Source organism: Nipponia nippon, unplaced genomic scaffold, assembly GCF_047370975.1.
Source record: "Nipponia nippon isolate SJK-2023a ecotype South Korea unplaced genomic scaffold, ASM4737097v1 scaffold_13, whole genome shotgun sequence".
In the NCBI taxonomy this organism is placed as follows: Eukaryota; Metazoa; Chordata; class Aves; order Pelecaniformes; family Threskiornithidae; genus Nipponia; species Nipponia nippon.
In genome coordinates this window covers 9,651,625-9,664,648 of record NW_028262324.1, presented here as the reverse complement: position 1 = coordinate 9,664,648, position 13,024 = coordinate 9,651,625, and the positions used below count along the sequence as shown (strand labels likewise).

The 13,024-nt window shown below is 44.8% G+C and overlaps 1 protein-coding gene across 11 annotated transcripts in view; it reads right to left on the bottom strand.

The window, feature by feature from the left end:
* The window catches only part of LOC104013106 (opsin-5-like), a 34,360-nt gene extending 22,530 nt beyond the window's left edge, over window positions 1-11,830 (bottom strand). For 5 of the 11 annotated variants that reach the window (XM_087749678.1, XM_087749675.1, XM_087749679.1 and 2 more), the window contains exons 1-2: window positions 3,741-3,926; window positions 919-3,668 (exon numbers count right to left, since the gene is read on the bottom strand). The gene's annotated coding sequence lies outside the window, so the exon portion shown is untranslated. The other 6 variants (XM_087749677.1, XM_087749681.1, XM_087749683.1 and 3 more) reach the window with 4 other exon arrangements.
* Between the last annotated feature and the right edge of the window lie 1,194 nt (window positions 11,831-13,024).

Genomic DNA, 13,024 nt, shown 5'->3' with positions numbered 1-13,024 from the left:
AATCAGATCTGTAAGGAAGTAACTTAGATAAAGATAAGACAAACAAACATCAACTGGGGATAGAGAATATCCTGGGAAAACAGTGGAAGTTCCCCAATGCCAGGAGACTAAAATGATTCAAAGGGGGGAAAAAAAGAAGAAAAACAGATTGGTGTGGTGGAGAGTTAATTCCCAAGCTCGCTCTGCTGTGGAACAGGTGTCTGAGAGACCATCCAGCTACAGCATCATTAGAAGAAAATTCCAGTATAATATATAAGATATTCTAATTGCTACATCTAATTATGAGGAAGAGTAAATCACCATGAAAAAATTATCTGTCAAACAGCGTATAAACACATAATTGACAATCAAACTGAGAGCTGTCATCCATCTTCAGAGGCTACTGCTGTGTATAAAAAGACACTACTTGTATTTGTGAAGTAGAAGAGTGCTTCTGGAGTTATTGTAAAGTCCTATTAATTCGATAAATCTTTAAATATTTACATAAACTTGATCCAAAAATGAAAACTTTGTCAAGTATATTTTCTCTAACTGAAGACCAGTAGGACTCTGCGTTATCAAACTGGATTTTGCTAGGGCAGTTGGCCAGATGTTTATAACAGTGCTTTGTGAAACATCTGGTACTAATCTAACTAAAGATCTTTTAATTAGCCATTAATTTCCTCAATAACACAAAAGTCTAGACCATCTGCCATGACCACAGACAGGTCTAACTAAACCAGGGTCCCTAAGAAGGCAGCATGAACTAGGCACCTTGCCCCTAAAGCTCAAATTTTTATACCGTTATTCATATCTTGCTCTTCCTCCATCAAAGGCCATATAAACAAAGTAAAACGGAGTCACTGTCATGCAGGGATGATGCCTTCAACTGGACCCCAGTTACATCCCCACCAAGCACCCCTAGGGCCTCACCCTTACCACTTTCAGTGAGCAACGCGTAGCAATTCTCCAACCTCAGCCTGGAATTCAGCCCAGGCTCCGGAGGTCCCAGCCGGCTCCTTGAGTCGATGCTGCTGTGAGCAGGAACATTTGCCTGCGTCCCATGGCAAGATGGTTGTGGTGGCACTGGTGACAGGTTTGAGAGTGAGCGGTAGCCAGACAGGCTCCTTTATGGGCTGCGCTGCTGGGAGAGTGAATCAAGCAGCCCTTCCAGTCTGTGATGGCTGCTTTAATGACCAAGGCTGACATTTTGGCTTCTGCCTTTTGAACAGAAAGCTCTGTGGATGTGCTACATGCATCCACAAGCTGCTTCAGCTATATAAAAATGCTATTAGGCTTTTCCTTGTTACTGATCCATCGCCGAGGCAGCAAGTGCCAGTTTCATCGCACAGACCTCCTACATTCCCAAACTGTTATCGGTCCTTTCAATGTATTTATCTATTTTGTTTTTAAGAAGTGAGGGGCTGATGGAGTTCACATTTCCATTTAGGATTTTTACAGCACTACAGCTGGGAGGTCATTTGTGAATTTATTGGATTTTAGTGCTTTGGTGGTACAAACGTTTTATTTTAAAGTTAGAGAAGGTTATCCAGTATCCTCTGTGAGCATTTCCATCATTGATAAAAGCACTGCTGGACTAAGAGGCAAGTCGGACTCTACACCGTTGCAGTCAATCCTGAGACTGAGACCATCTTGAAATCCATGGACTTCCAGGGCCTGAGGAATTTTGTAAGTGGCCTGTTCCTGATTAGTAATGGCATTTAATTAATTCCTAATGATCTCCTTGGCTCAAGCTGAGTCTTGAATCACAATTTTCTGCCCTCAGTCTTAAGCCATGGTGTTTCTCTTGCTTTTTCTGAAAGCCGACATGGTTACACCCATTTTAAAGGTCTCTAGCAATGACAGTACTGAATATGGTATCAACACAGGTAATTATTCAGGCAAAATGTCCATGAAACCTGTATTGTTGGCAGACAATGTTGCTTACAAATAGCTATTTAGCTCTTCCTACTTCCATGAGTGACCTTTACAGGCAGTGAAAGGTGCAGCCTACACCTTGAACTTAAACTCATACAACTCTTCTAATCACGCATTTCAGTTTTAAAAAGGGACAGGCATTTATACTAGAAAACTGTAAGGAGACAACACTTACTTAAGTACAACACTTACTAACATCCAGGAATGTTAGAAACTCAGGTATTGAGTAGCACATGAAAATATCATTCCCCTTCAGCCTAAAATTCTTGAGTTTGAACATCAACATCGTTTTAACACAGTGAACATTGATGTCAGGAGTAGGTAACTGTGCGTATGCATCACTTGCACATACCACGGCAGCAGTGGCACATCTAAATGTCCAGTGAAACATTTCGTTTCCATTACAATGACTTCTAGGAACAAAGCCTTACAGAAACCTCTCAAACGAGAAGACGCTCAGTGTAAAAACCAAGAAAGAAGAAATTCTACCACACTTGAAACATTTCTATGCAAATTTGGGTGTTTCAGCTCAATGAAGGTTGATGACAAACCAGGAGGCTCGGACTGGAGGGGCTGCTGAACAGAAGTATGCTGCTTCCCGCAGTCTCTGCTGCAGTGACGTTCGTGGCCGGCAGAGGAACGGAGCAGACAGTCATGGGTGGGATTGCCTTAAATTACTACAACTAGATTTTCGAGAGCTTTCAACTGATGCCCTTGGTAACTCAGACCAGCCCCTGGCTGGCACACAGGGTTGTTAACTGGACCATGCCCAGCGACCCTGTGCTGGCAGCAGTAGATTTGCTTCCAGCATTAGGACTCTTGGTTTCCCTGGTCTCCTCTGGTTGCCTCAGTTTCCTTCTCAGAAGAAAGCAGATTGCAGGGATGTTGTAAGGTATAATTTAAATTTGCAAAATGTGTTGACATCACTAGCTAGAGATCTGTTCTGAATGTTTAATTTTTATTTATCATAGCCTAAACAGAAAATCAGTCAGCAACACGCAAATTAAAATTGAATCATTAGAGGAGCCTGCAAGAGAAGCGATGTTGAGCTTTTTCATTAAGTAGCAGTGACAGATACAGATTGGGAACATGTTCCATAGCATGAACATGAAGCCCAGCTGCAGCCCGAGGCATAGCGAAGCCTGGAAGAACCACAGTCGTTTGTATGCAAATGACAGAGTCGTCCGCAGAAACATGAATCAATGACAGTACATGTATGCCGAGATTTGGAAGCACATTGCTCAACCTCCTACAAAGAGGATGGGAATACTTTTCTCTCTTGTACACCTATTTTGTTCCTGCCGAATAAAGTGGCACATACTGCAAATTGCTCTCATCAATAATCAAGCTGGGAGAGGCAAAAATAAAGTGACAGGGAGCAGGGATCCAGGGCTCAAGTGGCAAAACAGCTCTGGAGATGTTGTGCGCAAAAAACATGATATCAAAGCTATTCATGAAAGAGAGAGGCTTGAATAATCACTTTGTGTTGGTCAGGGAAGATGGAGACTCTGGAGGTGGCCTTGCCCTTCACAATGTTTCAGACACGAGTCCTTTTCGTCATCTCCCAAGCAGGTGAGCAGCAGTGTAACAGGATGGAGAGGAGGAATTAGAGCTATCGTGCCCCACAGTTGCTCACCGGTGAAGCGGGAGGCTCCGGGAAACGGCACGAGGAGGCAGAGCGAACGCGTGCAGCAGCCGGCAGCCCAGGCAGGCCACTACAGCACGTCAGCAGGAGACGGAAATTCAAACTCCTGTGCGAAAGGGGACACAGTCACGAATCTGAGAGTGACTAGAAATAGCACAGCCCTGTGAAAGGGTCTCACCGCCAGGACGGGCAGTCACGAGGAATACGAGTCAGCCAGCTGCGCTGCGCTGCCCAAGCCAAATCCTGCTGTGTCCTGCATTGTCAGGGAGCTGAAAGGAGCCTCGTCCTTCAGTCGAATAAAAAATTAGTCCGTGGATGTATTCATGGGACAAGGGAGTGCAGAGACAATTGGGAGGAAACTATCTCAATACTCACCAGGATTAATGACTCAGAGAACTGTCCAAACAGCTGTGCCCGATACCGAGGATATCTGCAGGCAGCAAAAGGCTCGGTAGCAGATACAAACACTATCTCCACCGTGCAGGCCAGTGCTAGCGGCTGGAAGAAGGGGTGTTCCCTGAAAGACAGCTCTATTTTGAGCGTTAGGGGCAGCAAGCAAACAGCCACGGATGGGGTAGAAAAGTCTTGATGTGCAGATGGGCACGCTCACCCACTTTGCCAGTCACGTATAGAGCACAACGCTGTGCTGTATGAGAACCAAAGGGTGAACCTTGCACAACAGCCTTGCTAGGGATTCACTTCTGCCCTTGTTTGATGTGCTCCATACACAGCTGTCAGCACAGCTGCAGCCCAAATATGTTTGAGGTAATGGAGAAGCTTCAGGTGGGAGCTGAAGGAAACAGTAACCCTTAGGAGGAGTTGCTCCTTTATCGGCACTTTGTATGAGAAAAAAGGCCATGTGAGACTAAACAAGCCATTCTAAACAATTATTTACCTACTCACATGCTGTTCCTGTGGTGCAAGCAAGGTAAATGCCTGTACTGATCAAACACAAAGAAAACGTGGCTGGCAATGGGCTAATGACCTACCCACTGCGAGACAGCCGGCTTAGACCTCTGAAAGTCCCTGCTCCTAGATGCCTCTTCCAGCCTCTAGACAAATTGCATCCTTAAAACACCCTGTCTCAAAGGACAGTAAAAAGCCATTTATTTTTCAAGAAAATCCACAGAGATCAGATGGTGGGCAACGCTGCCCACCAGCCAAAGCCAAGCTCACAGCCAAAGCCAAGGTAAAGCCTTCATTTTTGAAGCTATACAAGCACAGAAAACATTGTCTTGACATTGATTTCCCTCATAATTCTCAGTTAGAGGTTGCACTTCATCAGGTTCCTGCTAACACTTATCACCTCCACAGAACTACTGGATAAACCCTTTTCCCAGCATTCCTCAGCCTGTGTTGGGAACTCATTTTCCCGAGCAAAGATTTTTTCTCCCAGCCGTCTTCTTCCAGCCTTTGTATTGTCCTGCCCATTGCACGGCAAGCTACAGACCTCGCTACACACATCCGCAGGAACAGCTCCCAGCTCCGCTGCTGAACTGTTCCGTAACTTCAGGCAAGTGCACCTTTTCCAGCTCCTGGGGTGACAGGAAGCTTTGGTGGCCATAACTGAGATGAAGAATTAGGTCAGTACAAATCCTCACTTGTGCTTCCCTACATTAGGGATAAAACCTTGCACTGCCAGAGGTGGTATTTAACCCTTGTGAAAATCCTTCTATTAAACCCATTTACTGGTAAGCACTCCACAGGATGGATAACAGTGACATGACTTGCCTGCAGTCCATGACTGGCCCAGGAATACGAAACCCCAAAGCTATCGGCACAGTGATGCTTTACTCAGGTCTGCCATGGGAAATTTTAAAGGAATATCGGCAGCTGCCAGACAAAATTCATTCAGGACAATCAACAAAAAGTTTTTGATAGAAATGTATAGTCTTCAGTAAGTGATAGATCAATATCTCATAGAATTTTCAAGTACATTACAAGGAAAGGTCTATAAAAATAAGCAGTGATGAGCAAAGAGGATGATTTGTGAAGGAACAGAGCCCATGAAGGACAACTTGGGGATTATTTCAGGTAAAAACAGGGATCTACAAGTAGATTAATTTTAAATACAATGGAAAACACAGAACTGATCCTCTAAATAAAAAGCGTGGAACTGAAGAGAGGGCTTTGGATTCTGCTCAAGTGGCTGTTCCGTGCCCCGTACAGAGAGGCTCAGAGGGACTAAACACAGCAGATAATTTGTAAGTCACTTCCCAGCTCCACTGCCCTGCATGAGCAGGGCATCTTAGCGAAGCATTATTGTCCCCACTTGGCAGAAAATTTGTGAAGACCAGTTGAGAGGTCTCCAAGCCAGCCAGCTGCAGCTGAAGTGTTGCATACTACCACTCTTGGCTTCCACTCAGACCACAAGAGCATTTGATTTTAGAGAACAAACGGAGAGCAGAGAATAAAAGCGCTGATTTCAATTGCACCCATAAAGCAGACAGTGTCCTAAGCTTTAGAAAAGACAGATCTACAGCATAATCAACAAGGTCAAAGATATTTCCCTAAAAGCATGCTCCTAACATTTGACCTCAATAACAGCAGATTGAGAAATAAGTTCTTTTTCAAGATAGTCTTGGTCAGATTCATAAAGCAAATCACCATAAACAGGCACAGAAGAAAATTCTGAAGCAAAATTGCCTGAATGTAGAGTGAGGTTCTCTGTAAAGCCTCATCCCCTCTCTCTGTACCCCACAATCATTTGGCTAGAGCAGGGAGGTACCAAAACAGGCACAGTATATCATACTAATTAAATTAATCTGGAAAGCATTACTTCTAGTTCCCTTGCTTTCCCTTTTGGTCAATCATGTCATCTCACCAGGCCTCTGTTTCCCCACCTGCAAAGAGCATTAATAGTATTTATTTCGCACACAGTGTGGTATGAGGTTCTGGTTATTAGCTGTCTGTGCAAGACACTGAAATCTGCATGCAATGAGTTTTTCAGCATGCCAGTCACATTTTCTCCTTTGGTATCTCCCAGGCACATTTTGTACCTACTAATCCGACCCATCAGTCTGGTTTGCATCGCTGTGTCAAGTGTCTTACAGATGTCTGTGCCCATCGCTTCCTGCGTGCAACTCTGCTCCCTGCATCATCACCTTAAAAGGGGGGCGAGAAACCCCACTACGTTTGTCTGACAAGATTTAGCCATACTGACTGATTTTTATCAACTCATATTTCTCCCACTGCTTTGTGTTCTCATCTCATTCTATCATCACTAGATTCTTACCCAGCCTGACTGAGGTCAGACTCACTGGCCTATAATTTCCTGAGTACGCCTGTGCTGAAGAGGCAGCTCAGCATCTTTGCAAGTGGGCTAGGGATGGATTTGAAGGGTAACATTTTGTGAGAAACAACGCTAGGTGATGGCATTCATTTAAGACAGATCTATGCTAGAAGCTACGCATGCTGTTGCCCAACTTCCTACCATCTGTACACCAAACTTTCAGCTTTATGTTAAACAGACATTAATCCCATGCTTGTATACTTAGATGGAGGCATGAGATAACACATATGTTGCTCTTGAGACGCACTTCCCCCCTCACAATTTGTGCTTGCGACTGTAATGGAAATACATATTAAAATATATGTTTCTGTTCTTGTATTTGGCTTTTCAATGCCACCCACAATTCCCAGTGCCTGCATATTCTGGCTTCTCACATCCCACTTGTCCGCCGTGCTCTGAATGCTGCCTGCTACTTAAAGTCCAGCTGGCCAGGGTTTAACCCTTAACTTTCAAGATCCTCTCCCAGGCTCACTCTCAATCAGCCCTGTTCAGCTCCACTGCCATGGACAGGATACTGCAAAGCATCCCCGGGAGCTCTCCGGGGGCTGGATCCCACCCAATGTCAGCACCGCCAGGAGGAAACAGCCAGCACAGTAACCGGGGTGCTCCCTCTCCACCTTCCCCTGCCATGAAGAGCCCATCTTACCCCTTGCCATAGTTTCTCAGCAGTCAAACCTTAGTGAAGAGACCGAAGCAGAGGGGAGCGGGACAAGCATCTGTGGGGCAGAAAGCTGAAGGTCCTGAAGCAGGCTCTGATGCTGGGAGGCAAGGGTTAGCATGTGCCTTGGGGTCACTTTCCAAGGATCAGACAAAAGCCTGGAAAGCAAAGGGCATAAAACCCAAATATAAGTAGGTAGCACTCAGACCAGCTACGAACCATCCGCAGAGACTGTAGTTATCCCAGTCACAACGGAGGATACCTGACAGTCACCTTTAAACATCAGTACAGAGAAAACTCTTCCAGCTCATGGCTATTTCACAGCAATGATAAGGGCTGAGCTGTGGGGATGGTGCAAAGGGTCTATGTGTTTCATGAAGTTATCTCAAAGGGAACAGACGTGCTGAGATCAAAGAGCACTTACTAGCTGAGCCATTTCTTGTGTCCTTCAACTGTGGTGTCTCCTTTAGGCCACCTACCTGCCTGCTTTTCCCAACAAAACTGAAAAGATCGGCGTGCTTTTAGGCTCCCATGATACACTGAATGCATTAGGCCTGTAAGTCTCATTTTCTGCAAGATCTCTGCAAGCATGCAGACAGACCCATTAACATTCACCATGTCTCACATTTGCATTGCAAAGGGGAGCTGGTGCACCCAGCACTGGCAGACCAGTGCGTGCCTCATGGCCTTCAACACACACAGAGACACACACACACAGACAGACACGCAGACACACACAGGAGCAGAATCCTACTGGCACTAAGGCACACTGGTGCCAAGAATTTGGGTGTGGTCCAGGAAAGGAAAAATTTAGTATTTTAAAATCCTCTTAGGTCTGTCACTTCACTAAACTATTCTGCAAGGCTCTCTGTGTCATTAACAACTCCAAAGGCTGATTTTCTCAATACTTTTCGCTCTTCCGGAGGTCACCAAGGGAGCACGGGTCTCGGTTGCACAAGGATGCTGTACATCACGCTTCAGTTTGCAAACGCCGCATGGCCATACAACAGATCGCGCATGTTCCAGCACACGCAAATGGAAGTGCATCTGTGTGCTGTGGTTTTGTGAAAGGCTCCACATGTATGAAATGACCTAACAAGAAATATAACCTCTGTAGCGGTGAATAAGGCTTCATCCTTAGGAATTATGGACTAGATTCTCAACCGGCATAAATCAAACACAGCTCTAAGCAACACCCAAGGAACAATATATAGTGGCTGACAAAGGGTTGTAACATGAAATAAAAGAGGCAAACATGTAACCAGAAAACTGGTTATTGTTCAATCTCATTCCTTCCCAGCCCTATATCACACACAGATGCCCCAAATATCATCTCCTCTCTTCTTTAAAAGCCACATACTTCTGTTCTTCCCAGGCCTACCTGCTCCTCCCACAAGAATTTAAAGTTAGCTACCAGTTTGACAAAAACACTGCGAGGTACTATTCCCCTTAGCATACAGCTTGTGCTAACTCCTATCTTAACAGGCTACAAAAGAATCAGTATCTCGTTGCTCAAAACACCGTGGAAAGACAGGAGAACTTGCATCAGCCCCTCCTGCGTGCGTCCTCGCCCTGCGAGCAGCGGTGCTGGGAAGGGCTGCACGCCGAGCTCTCCGGCACCGACGAAGCCACCCAGCCCCACACCAGGCAGCAGTGCAGACCCGCCATTTCACGCTCTGGAGTGAATTCCTTTAATTTTTGTTTTATTCTTTTCTAATGTTCGAAGTCTACTTTGAACACATGCAGACTTAGTATTTTATCAAGTTATTTCATTTTAGGAAAGCACGTGGCAGATTAATTTCCATTAGAAATGCACCAATTTAAATAGATCTTCGGCTGGACTTTCAAATTGTTCCTAATTAATGTTCCCTTTGAAATCTATCAACTTCGTTTTCTACTACCTAGCTTTTCTGCATTTGAATGTAAAACTAGTATTTCACAGAAAAGTCATTTTTGCACGTAGAGTCATTAGATACCACTTTGTTATCGGGCTCAATTTTTAAGCCAATTTTTTCTCCTCCTCTCCGAAGGACTGTCAACTTTCTCCCCTTATCTTCCTACTCATACTGCTCTTTGGCACTGGTGTAATTTCTTTCCCACATTTCTTTACTCCATGGCTTGATAGTTTTTAATGAGCCTTTCACACCTGTGGTTTTATCTAGTATTAATTCTGTACCCTCAGCTCCTCTCCCTGTTGTGCAGATCAGGTTTTACCACATTGTAATCAGTGCTCCTCCACTAGCATAAAACCAGCACAAAGATTATGGTGCCAGGCTTTGTTTTCAATATAAAACTGTGTCAGTCATGATTAAAAGACAGTGCCTCGGTGACGGGTGCATACGCTAGTTCAGTGTCTCAATGGGGTTTCTAGCAGACAATTTTCCCTGATCACAAACCCACTTAAAAACTTCTTTGTTTGCTGGCGATGGGAGAGGTGTTGACTGAACAGAACTGGAAATCGGGCTCAGCTTCATGAAGCTGCTTCTGGGGCAAAGCTGCTAGGTGTCATGACGTTAGCGCATCAGGGAAAAAAAAAAAACTTTTTAGCTACAGCCGTCGGGGAGGTGGGTGAAATCTGGACATCCCAGCAGCTGAGCTGGTGCTTTTCACAAGCACCACATTCCAGGGAGTACCAACGGAGAAACTGGGACATGACTTTCAGTTTGACAGGGAAGGTGTCTGCTGACAATGAACGAACCTCCCTGTGACTTCAAGCTTTGTTGGGGAAAAAAAAGACAAATTTTAAGTAAGTGCCACAGAAATAAAAATACCCCATCACTTTGTTTTATCCTGTCACTCTAAACAAACGCAGTGCTTGTTTTTAAGACTACTTTTCAGATGGCCATACAATTTCTGAACAGAAAATCCACAGTGCCAAGCACTGACAGAAAAATCACTGCTTCTAGCTATTATCTAGTCATATGGAAAATATTTGACTGAGGAAATAGCCCTTCATTGGAGAGCTTGAGTGATAAGCTGCAGGCAGAAAAAGCAGAATCAAATCAGTGTCAAACCTACATTCACTCCCAAGACATGCGAGCATCCTACTTGAGCTCAGTAAAAGTCATTTTGCCAACAGGCTTTGAGCCTGTTAAAAAGAAGTAGGAAGTACAATGAAAGGAAAAAGAGGATTTTTAAATCAAGCAGTGAACAGTACCAGAAGATGCCTACAACCTGCCCTGAGACTACAAACTCAGGAACAGCCAAGAAGCGAGATACAGTGACGACACTCTAGGCTTGTACTACAACAAGGAACATTTGGTTTCATCATTCCTAGCAGGTAGAGTTCTCGGTGGCAAAGTCCTGCAGGTTTTGCACCTCTGCAGCTATATATGTTGCTTCCTAGGATCTCTCGTCTTTCTTTCCCCCAAATCATGTTTACAGACCTCACAGTGTTTTAACACATCTCAAAAATGCCTTTACGGAAAACAGGTTGCTTTCTGCCTCAGCTTTCCATTGTACTGCAGCTAAACCCAAGTAGAACGATGGCTACACACCACATCTTCGTGCCTCAACCCTGCTTCTGCTTACCAAATTCCCTGCAGAGCAACCCCAGACAGATGCTAGGTTCCAAAGGTACCTAGACCATTGCAGCATTTAACAGGCTGTATTTTAAGCAGTGAGCACTGAACCAGGAAGAAAGAATTTAAGTCCAGCTGCAGGCAGTAGAACTATACTAAAGACAAATTTGTGCCAAAAGTTTTAGATGTGAGTTACTAGTATCCGAATACTGCACCTTCCCTCTTTCATTCTGAAAGGGAGTTCTTGGACAGGAGCATCATTTTATGAAGCAGCACATAATGCTCACTGTAGTATATACAGCAGCACAGTTATCATGCTCTATTTCACAGCATTAAAATGAACTATTCTCCAAGCAGGAGAAATCTTCACATCAAAGATTCAAACACCACAGGCTTCGATGCTGCCAGAAGAGATTCTTTTAATTTTTTATATACCTTTAAATAGTCCAAGATTTTACAAGTCACAATGGAAAGTGAATCAGACTTTGATTCCTGAAACAGGCAGAAGTCACTAAAAGAGTCCAAGCAAACGGCAGTTTTGAAAACCTAGGCATGGCAGACTTTTCACAGAGCCTGGCAGTAATCTGTGGAGTAGAGAATGCATTTCAAATGAATCAGTGCTTCGCTACCTGAATACCGAAATGCAGGAGTAAGAAAGGGATCCCCGAGACCGACTGTGCACATAAAGCACCCTTCAAGTTTGAACGAACTCCGAAAATGTAAGGCTCTCCCCAGCAGGATACTCACAGAGCAAACACCCCCTTCCACCCTCAAGTACTCACCCATTCTAAATCTTATTTCTGCTACTGATTTACATGAAGAGGTTTTGTGCTCTCACGCTGAAATTCTCCACTGGAGACCTAGGAGTGGGAGACAGAGCCTACCAGCATCCTCTGCTCAGCTAACGCCTCCCCAGTTCTGTCCTGGAGCGGCACCAGGACAGCCAAACCCCTGAGCAGCAGAGGCACTGCAGCCCGTCCCTTTGGTACTGTAGGGCACCGTGGCCTCCAGCACCAGTTCTTAGGGCACAGAAAGCCTGAGCAGACACTGAATAAAATATCCCCTTAAACGAGGTACAAAGGTTCCTTAAATCCTTATCAACACAAGACCCCAAATGCCAGATCATCTACACGGAAGCACTGTCTATAAAAATCTGTATAGCAGGAAACAGTATTCCTATAATATGATACTGTTCTGCCACTAGGCTTCATCTTATTCCTTAATTTCTACCCTTCCTACCCTTAACTGTAGCCTTGCTCACACCGTGTGTTCGCTGCAGAAACTATACATAAATTTTCCCTCAGAAGCTGGCCAAATTGATCTTACTCTCCCAAGACAGAGTCTCACTGTGCTCTGTCCTCCCAGCACGAAAACGGCTAGGCACAAGCAGTAACCAGTACCAGAGTGCCATCTATAGCTATTTCACATGACTTCGCAGCAAAGCAGAGTGGAAAATGCACACGCATGCTCCTTCCCCTTCCTGGCATTAGGAATGCCTCTCAGAGAAACTTCTGTCGTTAAGGTCTGCAGAATAAGAGAATTTAATCATAGCGAAATATGTAACGGTAGCTGCCCTAAGAGGGGCTTTGCTTCTCCCGGAGTGAGAGGCGGAACGTGGGGAATAAAGCCCCTCTCCCCACTCTCCCCTAAAAAGGAGAGGCAGAACATATGCATACAGCCCACTGATTTCTGCTGAGGTGGCCGAAAGCCAGCTTATAAAACAGGCCTGTTACAGCTATAAGAATACATCTTCTCATTTAATACTGTGCGAAAAGATGCTAGAACAGGTTTGCATTTTTAGGGCCAGGAACCAAGCATAAAGCAAAGAGAGATGGAAATGGCATTCTACCCTCAGTGCACATCCCAGAACCGATACATGAGCCACGTCCACCAGCTCTTTCCAAGGGAAACTGAGTTCCCAGGGAAGTGTTTCACAGCGGTGCTGAGCTAACCCCTCTGGACAGAAAGGCTTATGGCTAACCCCAGCAACA